Here is a 12180-nt window from a genome sequence, read left to right on the forward strand (position 1 = left end):
GTTATTGTTTGTAGGCCTTTAAATATTGCCTCACAAAACCACTTTTCATCTTGTTCTTGAAGGGATTAACTTCTGAGCAGTGGGGATTAACTGATGTCAGGTTAGAAAAGCAGTCAACACCAGGGTCGACCAGCCTGACAAGATTAGTCCCTAAATAAAGAATTTACAATCTGTTTTAAGACTGTAACTTCCTCCAAAAGCTTTCACTACCTTGTGAATGGAAGCAAGTTCCCCAGGCTGGAGGTCCATATGGCTCACAGGCAGGCCTTGAAGTGAGGAGGGGAAGGCAGTGGGATGGGGGGAACTTTCCCTCCATGGCTGCCATAAGGAGGGGGCCACATTTGGGCACCACATCTGTGGAGGGACGAGGAAGTGATGAGCCCCCTCTAGAAAGAAGCCCCAGCAAGATGGTGAAAGCCACCATCCATAGGAGCGACTCCGCAAATGGTCCCGGGTGGCCAGGATGAACTCCCTCATGATGAAACCATGCCTGGGCCCTCTGTCCCTCCATCCTATCACTTACCTATACTTCCCGTCCTCAATTTCAAACTCCTCCCCTGGATACTCAACTTCAGAAACTGCCTGTCCACAGTGCAATGCTTCCTCCAAAGCTAGGGCTGTTCTGGGATGGGGGCCTGATCTCAGTCAGAGGGCTCCCTTCGGGCCCCCTGGCTCTTGTCTCTATGTGTCCAGTACCATGTTGGGCTTGGCAAGCCTAGGCAGGAGACTCAGAGCATAGGCCCTGGGCTCAAATCCCAGCTCAACCTTGAGTCAACTGATCTTAAACCTCAGTTGTCTCGTGTAAAATGAAGGGTATCTTACTTATCTTACTTCGTAAGATTATAAAAGACAATGTCACCCACACAGTAAATGTTCAGTTAAGAAAAGAGGAACTGGGCAGTTATCACACCCAGGCACATAGTAGATAGAGATGAATGTGTGCCTAATATACGTATGAATAAAAGGTTCCTGTTATGGGTTGAATTGTGTCCCCTCAATAGAAGATATGTTGAAGTCCCAACTCCCAGTACCTCAGAGTGTGGCCTTGTTTGGAAATGGGGTCATTGTAAATGTAATTTAGCTAAGATGAGGTCACACTGGGGTAGGGTGGGCCCCTGATACAATGACTGATATCTTTATAAAGAGAATGCCATATGAAGAGAAAGGACACAGGAAGACAGGCAAAGATTGGAGTTTTACTGTCTCAAGCCAAGGCAGGCGGAAGATTGCCAGCAAACCACCAGAAGATAAGAAGAGGCCGGGACGGACTCTTTGCTGGAGCTGTCTGGAGGAGTGTGGCTCTGCTGACACCTTGATTTTAGACTTGTAGCTTCTAGAATGGTATGACAGTAAGTTCCTATTGTTCTAAGCCACCCAGTTCGTGGTACTTTATTATGGGCAATCCTAGGAAATTAATGTAGCCCCCCACCAAGCCACACACAGAACACTTTCTGCCACTGCCTTTTCCCATGTTTGTTCATCCCATTCTTCTCTGTCTTCTTTGCCTGGCTCCCCTGCAAGGCCCAGGCCCGGTCCTGCATGCACCGAAAAAGGCCCGTAGTAGAGGTGACAAGACATGGACGATTAATCAGTCTGAATCCAATATGAACATTTACAGAAATCTCTATGTGGCTGTCCCAGGTATGTGTCAAAAGTACAGGAGAGGCTGGTGGGTGAGATGTTTTATGAGAGCTGGCCTCTCTTCATCCCCTAAGTCCCATTGACAGGTGTTTGCCTCCAGAGGCTCTGTTAACATCTGCTTCCTCTACTGCCTCTTCGGACTTGCTCCTGTAGTCATTCCTTCATCTGGCCATCCACAATCAGCATGAAAGATGATGATCCCCAGATATTGACTGACCGATGAGCATATACTTCATCACCTAAGCAGATGGTAGCATCACTGAGGGCTATCTCCAAACGCCCTGATATATCATACCAACAGTGAGGGAGAATTTATTTCTTTTTCTTCTCTTTGCATGTATATTTTCCTCTGAACACAAATAACAATCCAGTTGCCCCATAATTAGATTGGATTATGGAATAATTACAACCTTGTTTGCTCTCGGCAGATTACATGGTAATTATACTTGGCATTACCATGAAGAACCAAGAAATTCCAACGATGTCATTACATGGTTATTTGTCAGTACAATGCAGCAGTGTAATTATACATGCAACATTTGTTCCCCAATAGGAGAATGATTAAAACAATGCTAATGCTTTAAAGTGTTGATTAGGCGCCAACATGATATGACATTTACAATGTGAAGGGGGTGTCTGTTTTTTAATATTTTTTTTTAACATAGCAATATCGACCTTCCCCTCGGCTCTCCTGCGACTACCTTTGTAAGCTGTGCTGTGGTCAGGAAGGTTTATGTGACGATACAGATCTGCCCTCATGGGTCATTCCTGCTCAGAGTAGCTAGGGTCCATGTTAAAAACCAGAGGTAGCTGGCCAGGTATCCTGTAGCAGGAGAACTGCTTGATAGTTTTGCACTGCTTTGTGAGGTTATCTTTCTGAAAGCCTTTATGGTGGAGAAGGCATTGGACACAGAGCATGGAGAGGGCACGTGTGGTTGCCCTGCATTGCGTGCCCCTCTGCACAAGGCTCGCAAGGCCCAGAACCTGCTTGAATGCACGCAAGGCCTGGCTGTGGCAGCTGATCATTACATAGCACCTGTGTGTGCCCAATGCTTTCTTCCTGGTCCTTCATTCATTCTTCCAGGCAGTCTTCTGAGGATCCCAACACATGTTCTCACCGGTGAAATACACAGCTATGATAGGCCACGAGAACTTGACTGTGGTCATCCCATGCCCCTCTAGTCTCTTCTTCCTGGGTCTGAAGGAGGGAAGGAGGGCAAGAAGGCTGGAAGTCAGACATCTACCTTCCAGCAAATGAATGGTCTATGTCCTTCTCCATCTGTCTGAATTGCCATGGAAATCAGAGTGTGTGTGTGTGTGTGTGTGTGTGTGTGTGTGTGTGTGAACTGCATACTCATGCAGAGAAAGACTCATTCTTTAGGCTGATGCTGGCTGTCCCCGGGTCTAGGAGGGAAGTAGAGGTGAGTAAATGTTGGGGGAGGGGTGGTGGAAAGGACTCTGGAAAATGTAACTAGTTGCCTGAGCCGTTTACAGGCCAAATGATATTTTTGCAACCTAGTGATCTCTGCAAGCTCTCTGGAAGCCTGCCAAAATCCCAGTCCTGGAAGATGCAGATATCACTTAACAAAAATCTGGGAAACCAGAAAAGTTGGGTCACTTAGGATACAGAAGTTTGAATGAGGAGGTTGGCCTTCCCCAAAGGAATTGGGTATGTGGGGGCCCTGCAGAAGAAGGGAGATTGCCCAAAGAGACAAAGCTTCAGGACAACAAGCTTTATGGTGCTAGAGAGTACAGAGGTCCCATTTGACTCAAGCACACTCTGCTGCAGGAAACCAAAAATCATGGTAAAAAGAGAGCAAACATTTCTTCAGTCTATAAATACTTTTGAAACGTTTTTTTCTGGACAGCAATGAATATATATATATATATATATATATATATATATATACACACTCACACACACACACTCACATACCTTTATATGTATATTTATATTCCATTATATATGTATTCTACTATATATAAATTATATCTATAATATACATTTATGTAATATATAACATATAAATTAAAATGTGTCCAGCCTTGTTTCACATTCAGATAGTATGGAGGTTGTGAAGGAAGGCCTGGTGGGTGCACAGATGTATGGATAGTCTCTGGGGCTGGGAATGGCTGAGTATAAACTCCATGTGAAAATTTCAGTCTCCACATTTCACAGGGGAACCTTCTGGACTTCAGGTCTGGCCTGGGCAGGGTGGGTTGGTAAATGGTATAGAGTCCCACCAGACTGGGGAAAGGTGGGGGAGGGAAGAGCAGGCAGGAAGGAGGGCCAGTTTTTAGAGCCCACCCATCACCTGGTTGGCGGGGGGGACGGGTGTCTGCTCTGTCAGCAGCACCAAATGGGACATCTCCCCAAAGAACACATCTTCCAGTCCTACATGTCCTGGGTGACTCCTGTGCCTATCCTTTAAAGATTTTTTTTTTTTTTTTTACTTGACAGAGAGAGACACAGCAAGAGAGGGAACACAAACAGGGGGAGAGGGAGAGGGAGAAGCAGGCTTCTTGCCAAGCAGGAAGCCCATTGTGGGGCTTGATCCCAGGACCCTGAGATCATGACCTGAGCTGAAGGCAGATGCTTAACAACTGAGCCACCTGGGCACCACTGTGCCTATCCTTTAAACCTTACTTTATCCTCAGTTCTTCTGTTGGAGAGGCAGTGCTGCTGGGGCAAAGTGAATATAGGGTCCCTGGGACCTGACAGAGCTGAGTTCAGATCCCAGCTCTGTCACTTGGTTGTGTGATCTTGTGGAAGTTACTTGGCCTCTCTGAGACTTTGCTGTTCTCCCCTGTAAAACAGAGCAACACATACTCACTTCACAGGGCTCTGGTTAGGACTTTGTGGAGTAACTTAGGTAAAGTGCTTACCACAGCTTCTGGCCAATCAATGCTCATCAGATGGTCACTATGGTTATTTTACATATGGATTTCCAGTGGGGGTAAGCTAGATTTAGATGGATACGGGGAAAGGACCTAGAGCCAAGGAGCTGCAGATGTCAGGAGGAGGGGCTGCTATGGCTGTTGGAGGTCCTGCTGACCGTGAGGGACAGCAGTCTTGTATGGCCAGGTCCTGAGGCCACTTGCATGCAAGGCGTCATTTCAAGTTAATGCCTCAGCCAGTGGCCTGGTATTTTTCATCTTCTTCATCCTATGAATAAAATCCCAAACACTAAAAAGCCTAAAGGACACCAGAGTGAGGATCTGGACACTGGTCTGACTCTGTAACAAGAAGCTGTTGGCTCTGGAGCAAGTTTCTCAGAGGTTCTGGCCTCAGTTTCTCCAACTATAAAATGAGGGGTTTATTTATTTATTTATTTATTTATTTATTTATTTATTTATTTATTTTAAAGATTTTATTTATTTATTTGAGAGAGAGAGAATGAGAGACAGAGAGCATGAGAGGGAGGAGGGTCAGAGGGAGAAGCAGACCCCCTGCCGAGCAGGGAGCCCGATGCGGGACTCGATCCCGGGACTCCAGGATCATGACCTGAGCCGAAGGCAGTCGCTTAACCAACTGAGCCACCCAGGCGCCCAAAATGAGGGGTTTAAATTGGATAGTTTCTTAGGTCCCTTCCAGCTGTAAAATCTTATGAACCTGAGAAGGATTTTTTCCCCCCCTTCCAGGAAATGTGCCCACATTGTATATTTGAGATGAGGTTATTTTTACTGAGTCAAGCTTCATTCTGCCCATATATATGTATACTATAAATATACACATAAGCATATGTATACACAGGCACTGAAAGAGGAAATTGTCCCTACACCTCAGTGCTTTCAATTGAGTCATCAAGTCACTCAGGTATTTATGGTGGAGAGAAAAATATGTGCACTGTTTTCCTCTCTCTGGAGGACCGTGCCAGGGACTCTGCCGGGATGTAAGACTCATGTTGGGAGAAAGAAATGAGATTTTGAGATGGTGATGGCTGTATGGAAAATGATATAAATTATCTCCGCCCTGGTCCTGTTTTTCCCTGTACCAACAGAATTTGTCCTCTCAGAATAATTGATGGGTGCCACTAAAAGCTGTCCCCCTTCTCTCAAGTCCAGCGGTTCTCCAGCTGGGCCTGTGAGCATCTTTCTCTGTCATTCATGCCACCAGTGCTGATTGGTCCCCCACAATGAACTGCTGCTTGTGTCTGGAAGTGTGTTCTCCCTCCATACCCTAGCAGGGCTATGTTAGTGAAGATAAAGCTACCACCCAAACTCTGTTTTGATATAATAAAAGTTTATTTTGTCTTACATACTCTCAGTTCAATGTGACTGTGTGACAGGCAGCCTTCAACAGAGGCCTTCAGGGACCCATGCTCCCTCTACCTTGTGGCCCTGCCATGCCCTAGGGCTGCCCTGTCCCTTACTTCCATTTGGTAGATGGATAGAGCATGAGCCTGGAGAAGGCCCATTCACGTGTGAACCATATTAGCTCTAAAGTGTGACTTTCTTGTCTTGTGCTAACGCAGCCCCACATCTCCATCCAGACTCAGGGGTGCTGGGAACAATGTACAGGATGGAAGGGGGACACAGATATTCCGGGCACAGATGTTAGACAAGTGCTGTGGGGACAATGAAAGAGGAGGGGCCAAGTGCTATAGCAGACCCAACTTCGCCTGGGGAACAGAGATGGCCTCCCCAGAAAGCAAATAGGAGTTACCCAGGTACAGGAGGGTGGGCAGTGTGAAGGCAGAGGTCCTGGCTGAGCATTTTCAAAGGCGGGGGTGGGGACAGGTGAGAAGGGAGAGAAGGTAAGTGTGGGTCAATGTGCCGTGTCAGAGGAGCAGGGGGTGGGGGAGTGGGAGGGGACGAGGCTGCAGACCGTGAAGGTCCTTGTTGGCCATGATAAGAAATTCTGACTTTGTGCTAAAGACAAAGGAAGCTACGGAAGACCTTTTTAGCAGAGGAGGTGAAGTGACTCCACTTTGAAAGATCATCCTAGCTGCAGAGGAGAGTGTGAGCCTGGAGTCAGGCAGATTCACTGGGAGCGATGTTGGTCGTCTTGGTGGGGACCTTGATCCGTAGCCTGAGCTGCTGGCTGTGGTTTGGAGAGAAGACGAAAGATTAAAGAGACGTGTAAGCAGTAGACTCCTTAGAAATACCTGTCGGGTTTCTCTGGTCGGGGCCCTTGTTCCTCCAACTTGGATTATCACAGCAGCCTCTCAAACATCTTCTTGTCCTCACTTCCTCCACTTCCACCAACAGGCCTCCATGGTGTTGCCCTGTCACTGTCCACTGGCCAGTTTAAGTGGGAAGGGATACACTTGTGGGTAGAGAAAATGCAGAGAATCATTGCAGACTGAAGAAACAGATCCTAGGCAGGCCTTTCTGGAGGAACTCCCAGCACTTCCGGCAGAACTGCCTACCAAAGGGGCTGCCACCGCCGCCATCATCAGGAAGCGGCCCCCTTCGCGGTCTCCTCCACAGCCAGGCGCCACACTCTGTACCAGCAAAACCCAACCCAGGCCCTGCCTCTTTCACGCGGTAACTCTGCTAATCCATCTGAGCAGTAGAGTTAAACCACGAGTTTGCTCCTCAGGGCAGTGGAAGCTGGGAAATGTAGTTTTCTGTAGTCTCTGATGGAAGGTAGGTTTTACATGAATGATTAGAATGCAGGCAATGTTCAAAGGTTTCGGGGAGCCTCAGACGATGATTGCCACCAAGTGGAGAGTCTGACACCCTGTTTCTCTTACATCATTTACGGCTCACAACGGCACTACCTGAGGCATTTCCTGCTCACTCACAAATGAAGAAACCGATTCAGAGAGGCTAATCAGCTTGCCTGAGATCACACAGCAAGCAGTTGGCTGAGTCTGTATTTAAACCTAGCTTTGTGTGTCACCGGAGCCTGTCCTTTCCCCACTGTATTCATGGAATTACAATACTCGCCAGTTGCCTATTACAGTGGTTAATAAACCACCGTTTCTTCTACCCATCCGGTTTGTTCTGCCCAGTATGGCTGGGCCACGAGGGCAGCCAGCAACCACTTGTGGAGCAGTACCTTCTTGGCATGCCTGGGCAGGGCTGTGCTGAGCCATCTGTGAAGTCAGGCTGCCTCCTTTTAGAGTTGGCCTTGTTACTGCACAGCTTACCCCGCTGCTCTGGGCAATAATGGCAGAAATACAATCGTTAAATTTTAATTAGGAAGAAACAAGGTTCATTATTAGTTGTCATTCCTCATTGTTTCCTAATTATGCTCATTGCATGATAAAATGAAATACTACATTTCACTTGCATTGTTCTTGCTCAGGGCTGATGGAGAAGAAAGACATATCCTGATTCTCGCTCCTCCTCCCCCTGCCTCTTCCCTCCTCTGAACTGCCCCTCCATGCGCTCCAACTGAATAGCCAGGCAGTTAAAAGGGAGGGTTCCTGGAGTCAGAGTAGCCTGGGCTTGAACCCTATCCCCTCCATTTATCAGAGGTCAGACCGTTTACCACATTGGGCTTGTTTTTCTTTTCATAAAATGGAGATCATTAAACCTTCATCCCGGGGTTCTAGTGAGGATAATGTTACATAAAATAATATTCCACAAATGCCTGGCACATGAAAGATGTTTCAGTAAGTGCCAGCTACTTGTATTATAATTTTAAGGGTTATTATCAAACTAGGACTCACATACCAAGCTAAGAAGTCTAGACGGATGGTGTAAGTCCCCGAAGGCTTTTTCCAGCAAGGAGTGCCATCGTGGGGGCGGGACCGGGTGTTTGGAGTCATTCTTCTGGTGGTTGGTGCAGTAAAGAAGGAAGAGAAGGTGTGAGAGGAAGAAAATCTGGGGTCAGTTCCTGTTTAGTTTCATTTAACTGGGCTTCTCGAGAAAGTGTGATTCTTGACTTGTCCCTTTTGTCCTGAGGATGGGTTTGCCCTGTTCCTGTGGGCGTCATGGAGCCACTAGAATCCTCGGCAGGAAAAGACAGACTCACCCTTTGCGTGAGAACAAGATGGATGGATCTGGGGGGCTTGGGTCTGCACCTTTGTGTCGTATGGAGGCCTCTATGACAGCCAGATGAGCCAAAGACTTGAACTGTATTTTCCTCACAGTGAAAACCTTCATTTAGGTTTAATTATTTGAGGTCCGAGAAATTAAATTCACCTAAGGTGTAGGACATTGGGAGTTTGGCATTGAGCAGATGCCCTTTTTCTGTGTGTGAAGTTCATTTGCTCTTGCAGAAAAAAGAAAGAAAGGAAAAGCTGAAGAATGATTTTTTTTTCATTTGATACTGAGCCAAATATATTTATTTGGGTTAAAATGTGTAACTCCCAGAACTGATAGAAAATTCACCAGGCTGAGCACGCCTCATGCGTGGCTTGCTGTAGAAACGCTAATGCCGCAGGGAAACCGTTATTTGGACTAATTCTCTTTCTAAGAGCAGTTGCTGTTATGTGAGGGAAGCGGGTGGTTTACAAAATCACCAGGCAATCTTGTTTTAGCCCTTGCTTGAGCGGCACCCCCGTAGTAGAAATCTTTCTCTCACATTTAGAGAGAGGGATGGGGTAGGACTCAACTGGGCAGGGGATAGAGGGAAAAAAGAACACAGACAGCTCTTTGGATAAAAGTAAGGTTTTTCCAAAGCCCTGTCGATGATGCGAATCTTGGGATGTTACAGAAAGCCAGATGCGTGGCCAGAAGCAGTCAGCACTCACTGTCCAGGGTTGGGTCCAGGACTGTGCTATTTGATGCCTGTTCTCCGCAGGCTGCAGCCAGTAAGTTGAAGAGCCTGAGACCACATGCAGCATCTGACTCCAAGGGGTCAAGCCGTGGGTAGGGCTGGCAGGATGGTTCCCCAGAATCTCACGAGGTGGCTGCGTGCTGGGGAGGTCGATACAGTTCTCGAGCTCGTCCTGGGCTCCAGAGCTTCTGAATCACATCCTTATCTCTCCACCCAGGGTGTTGTCCTCACGCCCAAGGCACTGGTGCACTCAGCCAGACCCAGAGACAAGAACAGCTCCCTGGGCCTGCCTGGATAGACAGCATGAGCTGGCTACAAAACCAGGGACCTGCCTTCACCGCTGCTTTTTATTTTATGCCCTGGGATGCCTCTGGCTGGGCTGGGGGACAGGGCTCCTGCCCCCCCCATGCCTACTTGATCCAGAACTGCATCCTTTTATCTGTCTGACATACTGGGAGTCTGCCTAAGATTTTGTTAAAAATTTTTGGAAATCATTCTCTTCACTGAAAGAAGTAAACATCTGTGGTGAAGTTTTTCTCAGTTTTGAAATAAAGTTATTCTTCCTAATTATAAAGGTAATATCTACATAGGACATGGAATCTTGGAAAAATACTGAAGATAAGAGAAGAAAAAAATCCAATTACTCAAAAAAGACTACCACGGTTCATATTTTTGTGTATTTCCTTCTAACTTTTTTTCCTGTTCATATTTTTATATGGTTCAGATGGTACTACATTAACCAGTGTTTTCATTCATGATTTTTTTTTTTTTTTTACTTAAGATGATTTCTTTTTTTTTTTAAGATTTTTATTTATTTATTTGACAGAGAGAGAGAGAGCGAGCACAAGCAGGGGGAGTGGCCAGCAGGGGTAGAGGGAGAAGCAGGCTCCCGGCTGAGCAGAGAGCCCGACGTGGGGCTCGATCCCAGGACCCCGAGATCATGACCTGAGCCGAAGGCAGACGCTCAACTGACTAAGCCACCCAGGTGCCCCGACTTGAGATGATTTCAGAAGCATCTGTGATATGGATGTTTTTACTTACCTATTTTTTTTTTTTTTTAAGATTTTATTTATTTGAGAGAGAGAGAATGAGAAAGCGCACATGAGAGGGAGGAGGGTCAGAGGGAGAAACAGACTCACTGCCGAGCAGGGAGCCCGATGCGGGACTCGATCCAGGGACTCCAGGATCATGACCTGAGCTGAAAGCAGTCGCTTAACCAACTGAGCCACCCAGGCGCCCACTTACCTATTGTTTTGACTCTTACTGTTATTATAAACAACTTCGTACATAAAGCTTTCTCAAATTTTGGATTTCTTCTAAGGATTAAGTCTTAATAGTAGCATTTTAAACTTAAGCCTCTAGGTTATTTATTTACTTATTTATTTACTCATTTATGTATTTATTTTATCGAAGCATAGTTGACACACATTACTTTCAGATGTACAATACAAGCACTTGTGATTCCACAAGTCTATATATTATGCGTGCTCACCACCAGTGTAGCTGCCATCTGTCCCCATACAACCCTATCACAATACTATTGACCATATTCCCTATGCTGTACCTTTTATCGCTGTGACTTATTCATTCCGTAACTGGAAGTCTGTACCTCCCACTCCCCTGCACCCATTTTGCCCATCCCCCACCTCCTCTCCTCTGGGAACCATCAGTTTGTTCTCTGTATTTATGGGTCTGTTTCTGTTTTTTGTTTGTTTGCTTTTTCATTTGTTTTCCAAACATCTGGGTCTTTTACATGTTTTTAGAAAATAACACAAAATTGTTTTGCAGAAGGGTGATACCGATTCACGTATGTACAAGCCATTTATGAAGCTGCCTGTTATATCATACCTTTACCAGCACTGGGCATTTTTATTTTAAAATTAATAGAATCTTGTGCTCACTTTGGCTGCACATATACTAAAATTGGAAGGATACAGAGAAGATTAGCATGGCCCCAGGGCAAGGATGACATGCAAATTCGTGAAGCATTCCATATTAAAAGAAAATTAATAGCATCTTGTTTCTTTGGTTATCAATGAATTTGAATATTTTTATGTTTGTTATCTGGTTGTATTTTTAGGGTGTTCTTTCTGAAAAAAACAATTCTGACACTTTGCTTTCCTACTTAGAAAGCCCCTGAGCCCCGGAGTGCCTACACGTAGGATAAAGTTCCATGGAGCGTGATGGGTATGAGCACATACATTTGAACCAGAGACATCTTTTCCAGCTCCAGTTTGCCATGCAAAATCTGTGTGACCTTGGGCCAGTCCCTTGATCTTTATTTTAATTCCCTCACCCACAAAAATAGGAAAAACAATACCAACCTCCTAGAGTCATCATGAAGATTAAATAAGCTGTCCTTTGTAAGGAACTCTGTAAAGTATAAAATATAGCTCTAGATCAGTCATTGTCATTTCTGTCATGACAACATACAAGACCTATCATGAGGGTGCCTGGGTGGTTCCGTCAGTTAAAAGCGTCTGCCTTCGGCTCAGGTCATGATATCAGGGTCCTGGGATAGGGGCTTCCTGCTCAGTGGGAAGTCTGCTTCTCTCTCTCTCCCTCTCCCCTTCTCCTGTGCACATTCTCTCTCTCTCTCTCTCTCTCAGTCTCTCTCTCTCAAATAAATGAATAAAATCTTAAAAAAAAAAAAAGACCAGTCATGAGACTAATAGCCAACATGTAACGAGAGACTACTTTCTATTCACCAGGCACAGTGCTCAGCCCTTTACATGTATGAACTCACACCAGCCTGACAACAGCATGTGAGGGAGATGATATCATTATGTTTCTTTAATAGATGAGGGGACTGAGGCACAGAGAGATGAGGTATCTTGCCCAAAATTATACCACTGGGAAGCAGC

The 12180-nt window shown here is 45.9% G+C and overlaps 1 non-coding gene across 1 annotated transcript; it reads left to right on the forward strand.

Moving 5' to 3' along the window:
- The first annotated feature begins 11209 nt into the window (after positions 1-11209).
- On the forward strand, positions 11210-11316 carry LOC118012704. The gene has a single exon (XR_004679776.1). It is a non-coding gene; the product is annotated as a U6 spliceosomal RNA (small nuclear RNA).
- Positions 11317-12180: the final 864 nt, after the last annotated feature.

The sequence above is a fragment of the Mirounga leonina genome, unplaced genomic scaffold, assembly GCF_011800145.1.
Source record: "Mirounga leonina isolate KUSES-001 unplaced genomic scaffold, KU_Mleo_1.0 Mir_151, whole genome shotgun sequence".
NCBI lineage: Eukaryota > Metazoa > Chordata > Mammalia > Carnivora > Phocidae > Mirounga > Mirounga leonina.